The 20,943-nt window shown below is 35.0% G+C and overlaps 1 protein-coding gene across 1 annotated transcript in view; it reads left to right on the top strand.

Moving 5' to 3' along the window:
• Positions 1 to 20,943, top strand: part of CERS3 (ceramide synthase 3) — an 85,688-nt gene that overhangs the window by 52,988 nt on the left and 11,757 nt on the right. The gene's annotated exons all lie outside the window — the stretch shown is intronic.

Raw genomic sequence — 20,943 nt, 5'->3', positions numbered from 1 at the left:
GTTGGACTTTGGTCAGGAGAGGTTAATATTAACAGAAGACAGGATTTCAGTTAACCAAAAGTTGCAGACAGAAAGGCCCTGAGTTCTGAATAATAAAAATCAATAAAAGAAAATAAAAAATTCCCATTGCATCAGGAAAAACAACAGGGAACAAACTCTTTTAGTTTAATTGCATTTTCTAGTTAATTATCAGTTAAGGAAAAACCCTTTTTCCTCATCCTTTAGAGCAGTAATCTTCTAAAGTGTAGAAGCATCATACACAAACAAAATCTAAAAAATGTTTTTAAGAAACCACTTGGATTACAAAGCAAGTCATCATTATAATTTCTTTAAGAGTCAAAATTCTTTGCCACCCTTGTGGTAATTTCTTTTTCAGGTTTCTTAACCAAAGGTAGGGCCCTTATTGTATTTGCTGTTTTTCCATTTCACCCAGTAGCTGGGATGATCCACTTTTTTTGAACTGAAATTTCGCAGTTCCAACTGATATACTCTATTTATTGAAATCATTTTTGTATAAACTTCAGGAGGCTGTTAATGGACTTTTGTCCGTATTAAAAATCTAATCACAACAGACTTCATCTGAGAATTACAAAACTGGGAGAAAATTCATTTTTAACATAAAAGCTCACCATATCAGTTACAACTCATTCACTTTATATTACTACACATTTCTAACAGAATATTATACAAATAGCAAAATTATTTTACTGGATGTAGTATACTAGCAATTAATATTAATATAGTTAACTGACCTTTTTAAAACTAATTTTGGTATTAGTGACTTTTCTGAATTTAGTAAATTTGCTATGAATATAAATGATTTATTCTTTGACAGATGAAAATCTCTAAGGGCCTTAGTATATTATTTGTGAGTTTAAATTTTTAATCAGTAATGACTTAAGATGTAGTTGGAGATTGTTTCCTTCCAGCCCCAAGACAGGCAGGTTTGTCATATTTGTAGATGATGTCTGAAGATAGGAGGGATACCTAATATGTTGGATGACAGTCATCATTTTTAGAGAAAGGTAAGGAGAGAGGTATGTAATGAGAATTGAGATACTTGATCTTGAAAGGAAATCCTGAGGGTAATGACACCAGTACAAGTCCAGTGTAAATTGTGACCTACTAAGTTCATGGACTATGGAGGAAATTACTAGGTCAGCTGTGTTATTCAGTCATTCAGTTGTGTCCAACTCCTTTTGACTCTGTGGACCATAGCACTCCAGGCCCTTCTATCTTCCACTATCTCTCACATTCTGTCCAAGTTCATGTTCATTATTTCCATGATGCTATCTGTCTCATCTTTTGCTGTCCCCTTTTCCTTTTGCCTTCAGTCTTTCCCAACATCAGGGTCTTTCCCATTGAGTTCCATCTCATTATGTGGCCAAAGTATTTAAGCTTCAGCTTTAATATTTGACCTTGCAGTGACTCATCTAATCCTTAAGTTTGACCTTTTGATTGGATCCAAATTTTATGAAACAAATCCTTTTATTAAAAGGATTAAAGATCTAGAAGGCCATATGTGGCCTCAGGCCTCAAGGCCATAGGTTCCCCACTCCTGGACTAGCCTGAATTAATTTAAGTATTGACTGATTTGACCTCCTTGTTGTCCGAGGGCCTTTCAAGGCCCTTCTCTAGCATCACAGTTCAAAAGTGCTAATTCTGAGGTGCTCAGCTTTCCTTATAGTCAAATTCTCACAGCCATACATTGCTACTGGAAAAAACCATAGCTTTGAATGCACTGACCTTTTTCAGTAAGGTGATGTTTCTGCTTTTTACTATGCTGTCCAGATTTAGCACAACTTTCCTTCCAAGGAGCAAGGGTCTTTTAATTCTATGGCTGCATTCACCATCTCCAGTGATCTTTGAGCCCAAGAATAGAAAATCTGACATTGCTTCCATTTCTTCTTCCTCTGTTTGCTAAGAAGTGATGAGACCAGTTGCCAAGATCTTAGTTTTTTTGATGTTAAGCTTCAAGCCAGCTTTTATACTCTCCTCTTTCACCCTCATCAAGAGATTTCTTAATTCCTTTTCACTTATCTGCTCAGTAAAACATACAAATCTATCTAACAATCCTTCTGTATAATGAAAACAAAATTATTGAAGTAATATTTTTCTGTCGAGTTGTGGTCCTTGAATTACCTATGTGACCTTAGGCAAGTCACTTCAAGTTTTTGAATGACTATCATGTGGAAGAAGGGTAACACTTGATTTGATTGACACTAGAAGGCAGAACTAGGAGAAATGGTATTAGATGCTTTATTGCTCAGGTACCTTGGCCTAGTTGACAAGTTGCCTTCTAGTTATTTGAAATGAACCAGGAAGTGGCAAATAAGGCTTAAATATGCAGAGTTCCTGAGGCTATTTCTCCCTTTCCCACTAGTTTGAGCAGGAGAACAAAAGCATACTCTAATATTTTTCTCCTTCACATTTGAACATTTGTTGTAGAGTTGATTCTTTCTCATGAATGGGTTTGATTAGATGGCCTCTGGGATCCCTTCTGACTCTGAGAGTTGTGATTATGAAAGATAATGGGAGAGATTTTTATTATCACAGTATTCTGAGCGATAAGGTACTTCAATGTTTGTTTAGTCAATTAATCAACAAACATTTATTAAGCACCTACTGTTTGCCAGGCTCTGTGGCAAACACTCCTGTGCAAAGATACAAAGAAAGGTAAAACACAGTCTTAAGGATGTCAGTCTAATAGGGAGAAAACAAGAAAACAACTATGTACAAACAAGATGCATACAGGATGAATTGGAGATATCCAGTAGAGGGAAGAGACTATCAAGGAGAAGAGGGTGATTCACAGTATCAAAGACTGCATTCCCTCATTTTAAAATGAGGAAACTGAGGTCTAGAGAGATGAAGTTATTTGTCCAAAATCACACAGGTAGTAAAATGGTTGAATCTGTAAATATTCCAGGATGAAGCTTTTTTTTTAAACTAAGTGGCATCAGGTTAATTTTTTATCAATATTTCCCTCTTTTCCCTAAAAGTAAGTTGGTAAGAAATATTTCTTTTTATTTACTTTTAATTGATTGATTTTTTTTTTGCTATTCTATTATAACCTAATGAAATGCCACTAAAAAAAGGAGTTAGATTAAGGTAACTGAATGTTAATGTGAAGAAGAGAAGTTTGTGAGTACTCCACATTGTGGGAGTGGTGTGGACTTAATAAGTAAATGCTCCTTTTTGGAGGGAAATTTTCGGGGACCCTTGCCCCAGGCAGAGATTATGCCTTAACTAATTGGTGGATGACAATAATGATGGACCTAGAAAGAAGTCTAGGACAGCCAGAATCTGAAATCTGGAACAATTTCTTGTTTGATTTCATCACTGCTTGCATATTTCCAATTTACAATATATTCTGCCAGCTTTGATTAAAAATCCAATGGGTTGGGGAGTTGTAGACAGGAATTCCTGATTTTTTCATGCAGCACTTTGGAGGAGCTGTTTCCAATTGCTATTTGACAGCATCGGTGGCTGCAGCAACTCTAATCCTTTTCAGTTCAGATGACTTCAGCTGGCTTGCATATGCAGCCTGTTTTCCATAGCGGTGGCAAAACTGGCTGTGAAATCAGCTTATTCTTCCAAAGCTGTAAAGCCTCCTTTTAAAAGAATGCTATCTGTAAGGCAGAATTACAGTACAAAAAGGGGAAATCTTTCAGAGGAGAAGCTGGCCTGTTGTTTCAACAAATACACTTAATATACTTTTAGCCTGCAAATACTATGGTGGCTAGACTATTGCATAATTTAAAAATGGAACCAAGTAATTCTTTGGCTACCTAGTACAAAAATGTTCTTTTATTCCTTGAAGTGGAAGATGAGAGAATATTTGCCAGGAAGGTTCTTGAGGACAGAAATTATGTCATATATCTTAGTGTCTAGCCTAGTACCCTTCTGGAAGTAGGTTCCCAATAAATATTTGTTGGACAAGTGAATGAATAAATAATTTTAAGAAAAATGCCACACAATTTTGGAAACAATGCTATCACAATTTGTTTCTAATTTAAGAATTTTAATAGGGATAAATATATAATTTCCATAGCTTTCACTCACTCAAAATGGTAGACTACAAATAATAAATTGCATTTCTCAAAATAACATTTTATATTCCAGTTTTATTTTTTGCTTTTTTGTATGCTGTTTCAACAATCCGGCTAGCAGCTGTTGTGGGGGTGAAAAACCAACACAAGCCCAACAACAAGCATGCTACCAGCATGCTGCAAAAGCCCAGGTTCTTTTGATCTGCTTTACTAAGGAAAGCAACATTAAAGGGTTAACAAGTTTACTTTAATCCAGCATACAAATACCATTCACTTAGTTCAGGGGAAAAAGCTAGCACCCTGAACTTTGGAGCAAATACAAACAAATTACAAACATCGATGGACAGACCAAATACAATTCATAATTACCAACATCTAGGTTCAGCCCGGGAGCTCATAACAAGAGCTGGCCCAGAGTCACAAGCGCCACCATGGCTGTGGGTAAGAGCTCCAAAAAATAGAAAGCCAACCCCCGGTTTTATATCTTTTTCAGGGTCACCCACGTGACCTAGAATCATCACAGAGAGGCAACTTAAACCCACGTGGTCTAAAAGCCTCTGATATCCCAAACATGCCTCTCAAACTCATGTGTAAACTAGGCCCTCTCCCGAGGCAAGGAGGTCACCAAGGACTCCCAAATCTAATCAAGGAAACAAAGGCCAAACTCTTCAAGGGCACTTGGTTGAACTGAGTGCTAAGAGCCCATTTTGTTTACCAACACATATGCTTAAGATTCTGTTGTACATATAATTTAATGAGAACCTTCATTCATTCTTCTTTGTTCTTATTCCTTTGAATAAAGATTTTTACCGTAGTTTTAAGCTGTTTCAAGCAATTGACCCTGTACATAGAGAGTGGCAGTTGTATGAGTTAAGGGAAGTCTTTGTAGCTACTATGATATTGTAACATGGATTTTAGTTATTAGCATGATTAGTTATTAACTTAAATTATATTTCAGGAAGAATTACACATGATGTCCTAAAAGTCTTAATGTTGTTTTAAACTTTAATAGGTCAGCTTATCAGTGTCTGAGAAGGCAAAGAATAGTGTACAGGGGGTTTGAACAGGTTCAAATCCAAACTCTACTTATTAGCTCTGTGATGGTGAGTGTAATAAATTCCTAGAGTTCAGCACTGGGGGTGGGGGATAAAAATAAAGCAAAAATGCCAGGCAGCAAACACAAGATCAAAGCAAAGAACAAGTTCTGAGTGTGACAGGAAGGTTCCAGGGTTGATTTTTTTTTAAAGAAATTAACAGACTTACTGAGTCTTCAGAGCCAGAGACTATATGGCCCCACTGAATTATTTACCCATTCAGCCTCATTTTCTTTATCTGATGAATGGATATAATAATATTTGTATTGTGTTCTTCACAAGGTCAATATGAGCAAAGTACATTGTAAACCATAAAACATTTGAGCTATTATTTGTCCAAGTGAAAAGCATTTCCAAAAGAAGTTGGAAAAAAATATAAAGTGTGCTTTTATTCATTTATGACTTCTTACTCTGGTTGGGGGAGTGAGGAGGAGTAAGAATAGGAGTACTGAATGCTTACATTATAGATACTTAATGTATATTGCATTATATTATAATATAAAATATTATTATATATTATATTACAATGTTGTATTATTACATTATATTATGTTATATAATATCAGGATATTATCATATTATTCTTGATTTCTTCCAAAGTAATATAATCAATTAACTACTATTCATAGCAATTCGATTCAGTTCAATATTTTTTAAGCACCTACCCTGGAAGGATCTGTGTGTGTTAAGGGTTCTCATAGTTTATATTCTGCTGTGGCTGATGCAACTAGTATGGAGACAAGGAAATATAAGGTAATTTTTGAGGAAGAAGAAAGTAATAACAACTGTGGAGATGGGAGGTTTCATGAAGAAAGTATTGCCCAAGCTAAATATTGAAGGAATAGAATTATTATGAAGAGCAGAGGTGTAATTAAATTTGACAAGAATTATGGGAAGATGGAGGTATGTTAGGACCTAGAGGAGCCTAGATTCCTTACAAATAGCCCAATAAAAATGTACCAGAAATAACAAAGAAAACCAGAGAAATAGCTGTAAGCTCTTTTATACCCTACACGAAAAAGGCTGCCACAATCCTGTATAAGCTCTAGGTGGATATAGACAGAGTGGATAGAATGCAAAATAGGCAAGTAGTCACAGCAGGAGACAGGGCCAGATCAGCCACCTAGGATATGGCCCACACCTAAGCCTCTGCAGGAGACAGGACTTGTCCTCTAGCAAAGGACGTAGCCAACTTTTGATAAACTACTATAGAAGAAAGGGCCAGACCAGGGCCCAGGCAGCCTGCACCTAATCCAGATCCAGGCAATTGATTCCCAGAACAGAACCCAAGCAGCTTGTGCCTGAACCATAGAGGAGACAAGGCCAACCAGTACATGTTTCACCAATAGCAGTAACCTCAGCAGGTGAATGTGCCAGGGTAGCACCTGCAAAGCAAAGAAGATCTTGCTGGAGGTTTGCCACCACCACAATATGGTTAGAACCTAACAGGGTCACAGCAAGGGCTCAAGCCAATTCTATGTTTCGGACTGCATGAGGGCAAGGAGCCAAAGCCAAAATCTAAGTTAAGAGTCCAGAAAAGTGAGCCACAAAGAATTCCTGCAGAAGTCAAATGCTACTCTTTACCATCGTATCCGGGACCAAGCAGAGCCTGCCCACACAATCCAAGGGTGCAGGAGTCTGACCCAAGTATAAAACACTAATCCAGAAACTGAGGCTGGAAATAGGTATAATCTAAAGAAAATGCTGAACATAAGAAATACTGTAGATTAAGAAAAGTCCAAGAGGTACATTCAGAAGAGAATAACCCCAAAACTTATCCAATTAGTACCATATATAAAAGAATAACAACTCAATTGAACAAGTAATTATTGATGACCTACTGTATATAAGGTACTGCTCCAGGATACTGAAGATACAAAGGCAAATTGCAAAATAGCTCTTGCCTTTGAAGAACTTTATTCTGCTGGAGGTAAAGGAGTGCATTTCAGCTCTGAGGCATAGCCTGGGTAATGACACAGATGAGCTGGAATGGAGAATGCAAAGGATGACTGTTAGACCAGTTTTGCTTGAATAGAAATAATAGAAAGAAAATCTGGAAAGGGAAGAGGAAGCCAGATTGTGGAGGAGGAGGAAGAGAAGCTATGAACACCAGCTATTTGTACTTTATTCCAAAGGCAGAAGAGAGTTACGGAATGTATTTGAGCAAAGAAGTGACATGGTCTGGTCTATACCTTAGGAAGACTTTCTTAGCAGCCATGTTGAGGATGAATTATAGAGGAGAAACTCAGAAATCTGAGAAAACACTAGCCCAATGGGGAGGTAATGAATGCCTGGTAAAGGGTGGTGATCCTGTGATTAGTCAAAAAGAGGACTAATATAAAACATTATGGAGGTAGACTCTACATGAGGGGAGAGGTAAGAGAAAGGAAAAGGACAATGATGATTCTATCTTTGAAAACCTGGGGCCCTAGGAAAATGTTGGTAAACTCAACAAATACAGAGGATTAGAGATCATAGGGATGGAATGGACACAGTTTTGTTCTGCACTTTTATGTTTGATATGCCAAAAGAAGGTGTCCGCACACATTATATTTATGGGGCAAATATATGTACATGTATGTACATGTGAATTCCCTACTGATCCCGTGCCCCGAGGGCACTTGTTCTATAGGACATAGATAGTTTTATAAACACACACACACACACACACACACACTCTTAAGGATTTTCTTTATACAAACATTTGCGTTTTGAAAAGGGTCAAGGCATTATTTTTTAGTTAGGAAAAGGAGAATTAGCTTGATAACATATTTGGAGGGATGTTATTAGATTTACTCAGTAAAAGCCAGTGTCCTTTAGCAAACAGAGCAGCAAGAAGTGTTGGAAAGTTACAGAAATTAATCATCATCCAATCGAGAATTTTCTCATGTTGGGATCCTCCTTATGGTTTGGCAAGCTATTCTTCCAGCACTCACCCCTTTTGTGACAATAACCATCAAAGTATTTAAATCCAGCTGCTGAAAAACTTTTTTCAGCTGCTAGCTGCAAGTCCTTTTTTCAGCTCCTATTTCCAGACAAACTGACCTCTGATGGGGAAAGATTATGTGGGCATTTTTAAATGGTTTAAAACATTTTTCATTTAATTTTTTTATGAATCCAATCCCTGTTTCCATGGAATTAAGCATGGAAAAGGAGCTAGTAGCCGGCAGCTGAGAGAGACTTGTATTTCTGGTAATATTCAGCTGCTAGCCATCTGCTTACTAACAGCCACAAACTTAACTTTCCAAAAACTGCTTATGAATTATTTTGTAATAGTAATTTATTTGTATTTAATTTTTTTAATTCTGAACTTAAATGCCAAATAAATGAACATTTCTATATACAAAATATAACAGAAAAATTATATATAAAACCACATATCTGTTATGTTTAGCTTTTGATCTTTATCTATTTATCCATGTATTAAATTTAGCACATTACTTTCAAAGCTGTCCTGCTTGTCTGTGTTTTCTTCTGACTTCTTTCTGTTCTTTTCTTTGCATTTAAAAAATGCTTCAATTATACTCTTCTTTCTGTTCTTTTTTTTTAAACATTATCACTAACTCTCAGCTTGCCCTTCTCCCTAATTAAAAAAACAAACCACAATCCACATAACATAAGCATAATCTAACAAAACAAATCCATATATTTGACGTGTCCAAAAATATATGTCTCATTCTGGACCTTTAGAGCATCACCTCTCTGTCAGGAGATCAATAACTAGCATGCTTCATCATCCACATTTTGGTGTTTTAGTTGGTTATTTCATTAACCAAAGTTCTTAAGTTTTACAAAGACTTTTTTCCCTGTTAGAATGTTGTTGTTACTGTACAAAGTTTTCTTTTGTTTCTACTTATTTCACTCTGTATCAGTTCATACAAGTTTCTCTGAAACCATTCCTGTCCTCATTTCTAAAAGCACAAGATTATTCACTCCATTCGTATACCATAATTGGTTCAGCCATTCTGCAATTGATGGACACTCCCTTTGTTTCTAGTTGTTTGCTATAACGAAAATGATACTATAAATATTGTTTGTACATATGAATCTTTTCCCTCCTCCTTTAATCATTTTGGGGGACAAGCCTAGTAGTGGTATTGCTGGGTCAAAGGGAATAAACAGTTTGACTTTTTCTGTATAGGTTTAAATTGCTTTCCAGAATAGCTGAGGTATTTCATAGCTCCACGAACACTACCAGTAAGAAGTATGAATGCCTTCTCTCAGTTCCTTCAAATATTGTCAATTTCCATGTTTTATTACCTTGCCATTCTGATAGATGTATGGTAAAGCCTTGGGTTTGTTATGATTTGCATTTCTCTATTAATTATTTGGAGAATTTTTATATGGCTGTTGATCACCTGGATTTCTTTCTTTGAGAACTGCTTATTTGTATCTTTTGATCATTTATCTGTTGGGAAGTAACTATTATTACATATTTGAATCAGTTCCTTATATATTTTGACTGACCTTTATCAAGGAAACTTGCTGTGAAGATTTTTACACCATTGATTCTATTTGTGTAAAATCTTTTCAATTTTATGTAATCAAAATCGTTCACTTTATTTTCTGTGATCCTTTCTATTCCTTGTTTGATCATAAATTTTTTCTAGCCATGGTTATGAAAGGTAGGCTCTTCCTGGTTTTCTAAATTTTTTTGGCATGGAAAGTGATCTTTTATGGTCAGTATCCATTTAGAGCTTACCACAGCATATGATATGAAATATTGGTTTATATTTAGACCTAATTCCAGCCAGATTGATTAACAGTTTTCCCAAGTTCTTTTTTTTGAATAGTGAATCCTTACATGAGTAATTAGCATCTTTGGTTTTATTGAATACTATTTACTACGTTTGCTACTTTCTGTATATTGCATACCTAATCTGTTCCACTGATCAATTTTCTTTTTTTTAAAGCAATACCAAATAATCTTGATAATTACTACTATGCCATGTAGTTTGTGATATCGTAGTCTTAAACCTTGTTTCTTCCCATTTTTATCCTTTCCTTTGGGAATCATAGCTTTTTAAGAATATTTTATTTTTTCCCAATTATGTGTAAAGACAATTTTTAACATTTTTAGAAATTTTGAGTTCCAAATTTTCTTCCTATCTTTCTCACCTCCCTTCTCCCTAAGACAGTAAACAATTTGATATAGGCTATACATGTTCAATCATAATGGACATATTTTCATATTAGTCATGTGAAAAAAGACACAGGCCTGCCAAAAAAACCCACCATGAAGAAAAGAAAATGAAAAATAGTATGCTTTCATCTGCATTCAGACCCCTTCAATCTTCTCTCTGGAGACAGATAGCATTTTTCATCATGAGTCCTTTGCAATTGTCTTGGATCATTGTATTGCTGAGAATAGCTTAAATTATTCACAGTTGATCATCATAAAATATTGATGTTACTGTGTACAGTGTTATTCTAGTTCTGCTCACTTCATTTTTTATCAGTTCATGTAAGTCTTTCCAGGTTTTTCTGAACTCATCCTGCTCATCATTTTCAATAGCACAATAATATTTCATCATAATCATGAACCACAACTTGTTCACCCATTCTCCAACTGATGAGCATCTCCTCAATGTCCAGTTCTTTGCCACCACAAAAAGAACTGCTATAAACATTTTTATACATTAAGGTCCTTGTTTGATACAAACCTAGTAGTGGTATTGCTGAGTCAAAGGGACTCAATTGCTTTCCAGAATGTTTGGATCAGTTTACAACTTCACTAACAGAGCATTAGTGTCCCAATTTTCCCACCTGCCCTCCAATATTTGTCATTTTCCTTTTCTGTCATATTCACCAATCTGATAGATATGAGGTGGTACCTCAGAGTTATTTTTATTTCCATTTCTCTAATCAATGGTGATTTAGAGCATTTTCATATGACTATAAATAATTTTGATTTCTTCACATGAAAACTGCCTGTTCATATCCTTTGACCACTTATCAATTGGGGAATGGCTTGTTTTCTTATAAATTTGACTCTGGTCTCTATGTATTTGAGAAATGAGGCCTTCATCAGAGACACTTGGTATAAAAAATTATCCCCAAGTTTTCTGCTTTCTTTTTAATTTTGGTTGCATTAGTTTTGTTTGTGCAAAACTTTTGAATTTAATATAATTTATCCATTTTACCTCTTGCATTGCTCTCTATCCCTTGTTTGGTCATAAATCCTTCCATTCTCCATGAACATGATTCCATATGTAAACTAGAGAATTACAACTTTTTGTAATGCAAGATTAGTTATTTTTTTCAAGCTCTCTAAAGAAATCCTTTGCTAATTAGGTATGATATTGAATAAGTAAACTAATTTTATAATAATTTTATATAATAGCACTGTCCAATCATGAGCAATTAATATCCCCCCACTCATTTAGGTCAGTCTTTATTTCTGTAAAGAGTGTTTTGTAGTTGTATTCATAGAGTTCTTGTGTGAGTCTTGGTAGATGAATGACTAAATCTCTTATACTTTCTGTATGTGTGCATATATATATGAATATATATATATACATATATATATATATATGTAGAAATCTACACTTACTTTAACATTTTAAATTTACTTTTTGAATAGTTCATTTTAATTTTCATGTAACAAGTATTTCAAAAGTTAAACTCTTCCTCTCATTGCCTCCTCAAAATTAATCAAAATTTTAAAATATATTTTAAAATCTTTCAATACATAACTGCATAGTTTTCCAAAATAAGTTATTTTAAAAATAGGATGAGTTGATTATAATAGATATCTTCAGAAGATGGCAGATGCCTTTCATATGATTAGAAATTAACCCATATGAATTATATTCAACAAACATTGATTGGGTGTTTGTTCATTGTACATTAGGGATAAGAAGATGAAGAATAACAAAGTCCCTACTTTTCAAAGAATGCACAGTCTAATGGGGGAATGCGGCATGTTAAAAAATAAGTATAGCACACAGCAAGGCAGAATGTGGTAAGGCCAGGGGAAAGCACTAGACCAAGGACTATAACAAATTGAATACTTAAAGGGAATAAGGGATAAGGGAAGATTTTAAGAAAGAATTAGCTCCTGAGCCAGACCTTTAATTAAGAGGATTTTAACTGCAAGAGATGAGGTTATTAAGAGCATAGATTTATAGCTGAAAAGACAGATAATCTAGATGAACCACCTTATTCTGCTATTGAAGAAATTGAATCCCAGAGGTGACTTTACTTAATTCATGTAGGTTGCAAATAGGAGAGCCAAAAATGGTGCCAAAGTCAACCTCCAAATTCAGCACTCTTTCTGTGTGATCCAGATTGGCCACAACACAGAGTATGCAAGGGGAAATCACATGACAGGAGGGCACTTGGACACCCTGACATTATAAAGGTCTTCAGTGAAATCCAGCTAAGTTCCTTCAGTAAATACAAAGTGTTGTTTTATTCACCATACTTATGAACATTGTATTCAAATATAGTCACCTGATTATCCTAACTTGTAGATATAAAGAAAAATGTATACTTTTTAAAAATGGGATTCAGGTATTCTCTGCTTTAAGAAAACCCAATATAAGAAAAATAAAAATTAACAAAACAGAAAAATTAAGACAAAAGGACACTTGCTTTCTGAAAAGAATTGTTCTAGGATTTCTTTAGATGCTAAATTACCCCGAGACTTCTAAGAATGGTTATAGAGTTCATATGACTATAAATAGCTTTGATTTCTTCATATGAAAACTGCCTGTTATTTTAAAACTAATTTGCTAATATTTTTCTGAGACACATTGATTACATAATATGAGACATTCATAGTTTTACTATTAACCTGAACTGATGTATGGATGTATGGAGATAAAAGAATCAGATGATACTGAACATTGAAGAATTTTAGAGCTGTAAGGAATCCTAGAGATGACCTAATCTAATTCCTTCATTTTAACAAATGAAGAAACTGAGTAATCATGAATTTGTTTTATTAAACATGTATGAACTAATCAGCTTGATTTTATTAAAATATGTTGTGTTTGTACTATAGTCCCTACAGCAGCATATATTGGAAATGAAACTCTTGAGACACATTAGCTGGATCACACAGCTACTTAGTCACAGAGTTGAGAGTAGAATAGTAGCTTCTTGATATCCAGTCTATGGTTCTTTCACTACATTGATCCATTTTTCACTGTTAGTATTAAAATTGACTTCTGGAGTAGTGGAGTGGAGTTCTGGAGTAGGGACTATGCAAACCTAAAATATGCTAGAGCATTCATATGCCAAGTTATTAAGAGGAGAATTTTCATAAGAATGTATATTTCATTGAGTCTAATTTAAATGTAATTCATCTAATTGGGAAAAGATAAGGAAACCATCTTGATCCTCTCTCCCATGATCTAGCTGACTTAGATAAAAAGGAATATCAACAAAATTATCTATCTTCTGACAGAGGTTTGGCTGAATGCATTTTCTTTTTCCCTTTAGACTAAAAGAAAAAAAAAAACTTGCTTTCAAAACAGCCTAAAAATGCTTATTATATTATTCTTTGCTTCTTTGCCAAATGGAGATTCAGAAGTAGAGTAATTCAAAAAGCAGTGGGACATTATGAGTCATTTGCTTCCTCCTGGGCTTCTGACGTTATTATAAAGCCACATACACTTAAACCTAAAGTTTAGTTAGTAGGTTTCAGTAACTACTTGGAGATTTTATTGGAAAAAGAAAACTACAAGAGTAATTGACTAACCATAAGCCCTAATTTTCTTTTTCTTGAATAATTGAAATATAATATTCCAAACTACAAATGTTACACCCAACAGTATATGGAAGTGATGATAATCAGAAGCTACTTATTTGAAAATTAGAGTCTTATTCTATTAGTGTACTCTTAATCTGATCTCATTGTTTCTCTGGTTATTCTCCTAAAATTTTCTTTTAATCTTGATATATTTTGTTTTTATATTACTTTTATTTCTGAATATATCATTGACACCCCACTTTCTTACCCAGCAAGCCATCTCTTATAAACATACACACAAAAGGAAAAAAAATGGTTCAGCAAAACAAACCAATACATCATCTAATTACCCTGTTTGGTATGAAATGTTAACAGTGATGACAATGGTGTTTGGGGATACTCACACACACACACATGCGCACACGTGTGCACATATATGTCTATTATCTATTTGTCTATCTGTATCTATCTATCTATCTATCTGTCTATCTATCTATACATCTACATAGAGGGGGGACAAACATTATGACAATAGGATATGTCCTGTGGGTATACTGATTGGCAAGTACAACATTTGTAGTTGATAAAGATATGGAATTTTGATTTTTAAAATCATAGAAGAAATCAGGCCAGTACTATAGAATGGTTGATCCTAAGTAGAATTGTATATGTTAAAATTATGTTCCTGTAGCTAAATGGAAAGGAAAAGCAAGCCTAGAGGATATTTTTTTTTTTACCAAGTGCAAATTTTAGGTACAAGAGTATGTGATTTTAACCATATTCTACTTATATTGTTGTGGAGAGTAAAGTCATATGTTAGCCAAATTAGACTGATTGGTCTGTATATGTTATAGGAAAAAAAGTTACCCACAATTATTGCATTGAATAATAGGCCCTCATAGCTCTTTCAACTATTGTCCCACTATCCATGTGTTTTTCTGAAGTTACTAATTATTGTCCTGCTTAATGGATTTCATTCTGTACGGTAAGTTAGGTATGTGCAAGTGAGCTAAACATACCGATCTTGTTTAGAATGTGGAGCTCTCCACAGCTGCATAGCTGGCTGATTAGTATTTATTTATATGTTAACAAGCATTCACTGCCCTGATAAGTGCATTATTATGTCAGTTCAAGATGGATTTTTCTCATTCACTTTCCCATTTCTGCAGATGGCAGCCAGCTGATTTTTTTTCCCCTTTGAATGGAGGTGGTGGTGTTTAAACACTATTTCCTGTTGGATTAGGAAGGAACTAATTGGTTGTTGAGATAATAAACTTTCTCTTTTAAAGGAATATATACACTGTAGAATTCAGATGGTTTCTTTGTTATTCAGACACTTCGATTGGGAGGGACATGTAGGTGAGGTGTACTTGGCTTGAATCTAGGAATCAAAACTATAGCTGAGAGAGTAGCTATTTTGCAATGATTAGTTCTTAGGATGGATGGAAAGTAGTATGGTACAGCATGAAAGAGTTCTGGATCTGAAGTCCAATGACCTAGGATATATTTCTGGCTCTGCCACTTACTACTTAATGTGATTTTGAATGAGTTTATTAGCCTCTCTAGTCTCCCTCCTTCTGTAAAATAAGAAAATTGGTGTAGATAACTTACAAGATCCCTTTTTGTTCTAAGTCTATGATCAGTTATGGATCTTCATACTTAAATGAGTTCTATTTTACCGAGTTAGTAGTTCTCATTAAGTAAAAAATTTATTAACCTAATTTAAATCTTAGCTGATCTTTTTGAGGGGAATCCTTCATATCTCATATTTTCAATTGCCTGCTGGAGATTTCCACCTGCATATTTTTCAGTATCTCAAATGAAATATGCTCCAAACTGAACTCATCATCTTTGCTGCCTCCACTTGGCCAAAACTCCCTTTCTCCTCTAACTTCCAGGGCACCACCATACTCCCAGTCACTGAGACTCAAAACCTGAAAGTCATTTTTGACTCTCCTTTCCATCTAGCATCTCATTAACTGCTACTGCAAAAAAAGAAAAATAAACAACTTCTCCTTCCCCCAATAAAAAACAATAGTTAAGGTTATTTTATGATTGGAGATTAGAACAAGCTTGCAAATCACCACTTACCCTTTTAATAGATGGTAAGCAATTTTTTAGGACAGGCAGGCCATAAAGTATGCTGATCTAGTTCATTTAGGTATAGGTGAGTTTGTAAATCTGAGGTTGTTTGGGACAAACTATGTTTTGCTTCCATGAGGAATAGTGGAGAAGTGATTTGGGGAAGGGTTTAATTATACGCTTTTAAGGATTTAATATTTTAAAAATTTTAGTAACAATAGTTAGCCTGATCCTGTCTGAATTGCAAAGTTTGTTAGACATAATCTTAAAAATTTTTTTATTGATTCCCCCTGCTTTTACATCATATTTTTAAGTATATCTTCCCCCTACCTGCTCAGTTCTCTTACCCTCATAACAAAGATTTTAAAGGAATAATAACAAAAATAATTCAAATTTGGGAAAACCAACATATTCTCCTGCTGGTATATTTGATTTTCTACCTCCATAGTGTCTCAACTCTGCAAGAGGTACATTTTCTTAAATTTTCTCCCAGGTCAAACCCAGAAATTAGAAGAATATAGTATTCAATTTCATTTTATTGTTCATTCCATTTATACTGTTCTTTGTATCATTTTCCTGGTTCTACTTACTTTCCTCTATATGATTTCATATAACACTTCCCAAGTTTCTTTGAATTCTTCATACACTTTTTTCTTACAGCAAAATAAAATACCTTCACATAGCATGATTTGTTTAACATATCCCAATCAATGAGTATTTGCTTTGTTTCCATTTCTTAGCTACCACAAAGAGCTCTGTATTAAATATTTTGATATACTTAGGACATTTCTATCTTTGATCTCCTTGAAGAGGGGTAGGGAGAATAGTCCCACCTAGCAGTGGGATCTCTGCGTCAAAGAATATGACTGTTTTGGTCCCTCTTCCTTTTTTTATAACATAATCCCAAATTATCAAGCACGATCTTAAGTGTCAATTAAAAGCTCTTCTCTAGGACTAGATTAGGTCAGGAGGTAACCGATGTGAGTAAAGGATATTTAGCTATAGTCAGTTGGACTCTTATAGTGCAGCTAAATTGATTGTTATTCTAACCCACCCTGTAATCACAAGATGTGAGTTTGCTGACAAAGACAGTGATCTTAGAGTTTGGATCTTGTCCATAAGAGATTTGATATAAGTTGGGAATCACTGAAGACCACCCCCACACCCAGCAAAGTTGAAGAGGTCAAAGCCTGAGCTCCAAAGTGCTAAAATATGTCTAGTGGATAGAAGAATGAAATATCAATAAATAAAATGCCATGTTTCTCTTACCTCCCAAAGGGCTACAAATCTAGATTGGGCAAGTGAATTTGAGGGAAAAAAAAAAAAAACAAGAGCCAACTCCTAAAGTGGGAGATTTACCTTCAAAGTTAACAGCTTATAAAGATCAATGACAAATCTTCTTGTTGATTGTCAGGTCTAAGTTATCCAAAAAGTAATGCGTAGAACCATCATTTGTTTAAGGACTATGAGGCTGGTGACTGAAGGAAAGCTTTGCATTAGCTAAAGAACAGTTTGTTATATGGTGTCTTGCACTACTGTTATACTGGGTCTAGCACTACTGTTATATATTTCCTATAGAGAATTAATCAGCAGCATATGTTCAAACTTATAAAAACAGACATCTTCCAAACAACAAGGTAACCAAAGAGAATTTACTATCTCAAGAATCAGGAGAAAATGTCGTTACTGTTGACACTTATATTGTGACCACACCTCCAATATATGAACAACATATATTGATTTGTAGGAATTTTGTTATACTTTTCTTTGGCAAGTAATTGAAAATGAAAGGCCCTCAACCAGATATAGACCTATATATATAGTCACCCATTCTAATTTTCCACTTATTTACCATTATATCTCAACACAAGTCTTTATTCCAGTCAGAGGTCAGTCATTACACACTAACTCTCCTTGAACATTCCTGTATCTTTGCCTTTTGTTTATGACATTCATCTTAGCTTGGTCTTTATCCCCTCTTCCTCTAAATAAATCCTCACCATCAAAGAACCAGCTCAGGTCTGCCCTCTTTAATTAAGGCTTCTCTGAACATTCCAGCCCACAATGATCCTTCTCTCTGAACTCATAGAATTTGGTATTTAAGGTCCTCCACAATCTGGCCCCAACCCTCTTTTCCATCTTCGTTTCATATTGTTCCTCTTCCCATACTCTCTATTCTAATCAAACTAGACTAGCTGTTCCCTAATTTCGATTCATTCTCTCTCTCTCTCTCTCTCTCTCTCTCTCTCTCTCTCTCTCTGTCTCTCTCTCTCTCTTTCTTTCTCTCCCCCTCCTTCCCCTTCATACATTTTCAGAGGTCATCTGCCTTGCCTTCCATACACTCCCTCCTCATCTCTGTTGTTCGGAATTTTTATTTTCCTTCAAAGCTCAGCTCAGGTTCCACCTTCTTCATTAAGCATATTTAGTGTTCTCTCCTTTTTCAAATTGCCTCACATTTAATTATATGTATGTGTATTGTATCCCAGAATTGCAGAGGCAAAAGGAACCTCACATGCCACTTACCCTGATCCGTATGTGAACATGAATCCCCTTTGCAACACACCTTCCAAGTGGTCATCCAGTCTTTGCTTAACAGCCTTCAGCAAGGGAGAACCAACTAACACTCTCAAACACCCATTTCACCTTGAGAGATCTCTTATTGTTAGGAAGTCTTTTCTTAACAACAAGCCTAAAATAACCCCCCTGCATTTTCCACTCATCGCTCCTGGGTCTTCTGAAGCCAGCAGAATAAATCTAATACTTTTTTCCACATAAAACAATCTTTCAGATATCTGAAAACCTCTATCACATTCCCTTAAGGTTTCTCTTCTCTAGGATAAATACCCCAGGTTCCTTTACCTAATCTTCATTTGCATGAATTTGAGGTCCTTCATTTTGATTGCCATCTTCTGAATGCTCTCCAGTTTATCCATATCCTTACTCCAATGGAATATAAACCTCCTGAGTGCAGAGGACTTGTTTCACTTTTGTTTTTGTATCCCCAGCACCTGATATATTAGCTTACACCTAATAGGCACCTGATAAATATTAGTAAAATTGGTTTAAATTACGCTATGTATTCTTAAGTAGTGATTTAACCACTCAGTGCCTTGAAATTTTCCACTCTAAAATGAAGGGTTATGTTAAATTACCTCAAGTCTTTTCTGTCTTCAAGTTCTTTGATTCTAAGCTTTGTGTTGACTGTGTTTTCCTGTGGTTGTTATTCTGCCTACTCTGAAATTCCACCTCTTTGGCACTTTAACCTCACATAATGAAGGGTCCTGACAGTTCTTAAAATTAATATTGACTTGGTGATTTTATCAACCAGTCCATGAATTCATCAAAATCAATCAGGTTAATTCCCTGGCTAGCCAAAAGAACAAATTAAAAATAACTGAAACATTATACTTGTATTGATCTCTAATTAATTCACAGAACATTAGATGTACCTAACCTCTCTGACTCCAAGTTCTTCCTCTCTAGTTTTTTTTCCTTTAAATAGGCGCCAAATTATTTTTATTGCAGAGACCTGATCATGCTTCACTTCCTTCTTCAAAAACCTTCAGTCCTTCCCTATTGTCTTTCAAGTAAAATATAAATTTATATAAAATATAAACATTTAATTTCCTTCACAGTCTAGCTCCCATATCTCTTCCTTTTTCCCCCTCACTTTCTATCACATGAAATATAATCCATCAAAACAGAACTACTAGATGCTTACAAATTCGGGCCTTCAATCTACCTCCTCAGTACATTCATGCAATCTGTCTCCAGTGCCCTTTCTCCACATTTCCATCCGTTGAAATCTTTCCCTTTGTTTGAGGCCCAGCTCAGGTGTCATCTCTTCTACAAGTCTTCCTTAATCTAACCAAATGAAAATAATCTCTCAAGTGTTCTCAGAGCACATTGTCCAAGATTATTCCTTTGCCTTTATTCTCCTTCTCTGTTAACATCATGTATCCCCATTAGATTGCAAAAACCTTGAGGGCATGGACTGTTTTGTTTTTATTCTTTGAATCCCCCTAATTGCTTTATGATTAGTGGTTGTTTAATAATTTGTTCCTGAATTTTTAAACTCCTGTAGAAGCCATACCTTTTCTTAAATCACTGATTTTAAATGGTTCTTTCTAGTGGTAGTTGCAAAACAAATAAATGTGATCGTGATAGATATTTACATTTTTGCACAAGCTCTACAAGGTTTTGTTTGCTCAGACAACTTCGTTGTACCTTCTTTTTAGTGGGAGAATATAGAATCTTTTCATCTCTTTCTGTGGACCCTTAGCATTTGCTGTTCCATCAGGTTTTTTCCTATTGCTATGGTGTTGACAGTGCTTGTGACGGCCATTATTTCAGATAGAATTGCCTTAGTTTTTTTTTTTTTCTGTCTGAAGGAGATCGTAAGTGATCAACAAATAGTATGAGTATAAACTTCAACTTTAGAATTATAAGGGCCCTTCATTCTGTGCTGTAACAAGAGGTAAAGTGGAGGGACTTCAGACTGAATTGGAATGAAAAAGTCACCACAAGGAGCAGAACTGTTGAATTTAGAGTCAGAGAGGGCCTTAGAATTCATCTAATCCCTCATTTTTACTGATGTGCAAACCAAGGCATTGAAAGATAAAACCAGTTGAAGGAATTAGGAGTGTTTACCCTGGAGAACAGGAGATAAAGCGAGAACATGATGGCTATCTTCAAGTATTTGAAGATAGCCATCATGTTCATTCAAGTATTTGAAGGGCTGTCCTATAGAAGAGGGATGTCTAATAGGCAGTTTACACTGAGGGCTTAAAATTCAGGAGAAAAATTAGGGATGCGTATGTATATATACATTTATACACATGTAAATATGTATGCTGTAAACATATATGTATATATAACATATGTACTATGTAGTATATTAAGATACATATGTATACACATACATATATATGTGTATATATCCTTAATCTTTCTCTTGAAGTCTAAGCCCACATTATAAATTGTAAACACACATACGTATGTGTGTGAGAGTCATCTG

This window comes from Trichosurus vulpecula, chromosome 8 (genome assembly GCF_011100635.1).
Source record: "Trichosurus vulpecula isolate mTriVul1 chromosome 8, mTriVul1.pri, whole genome shotgun sequence".
In the NCBI taxonomy this organism is placed as follows: Eukaryota; Metazoa; Chordata; class Mammalia; order Diprotodontia; family Phalangeridae; genus Trichosurus; species Trichosurus vulpecula.
This window is presented reverse-complemented; position numbering and strand designations above follow the sequence as displayed.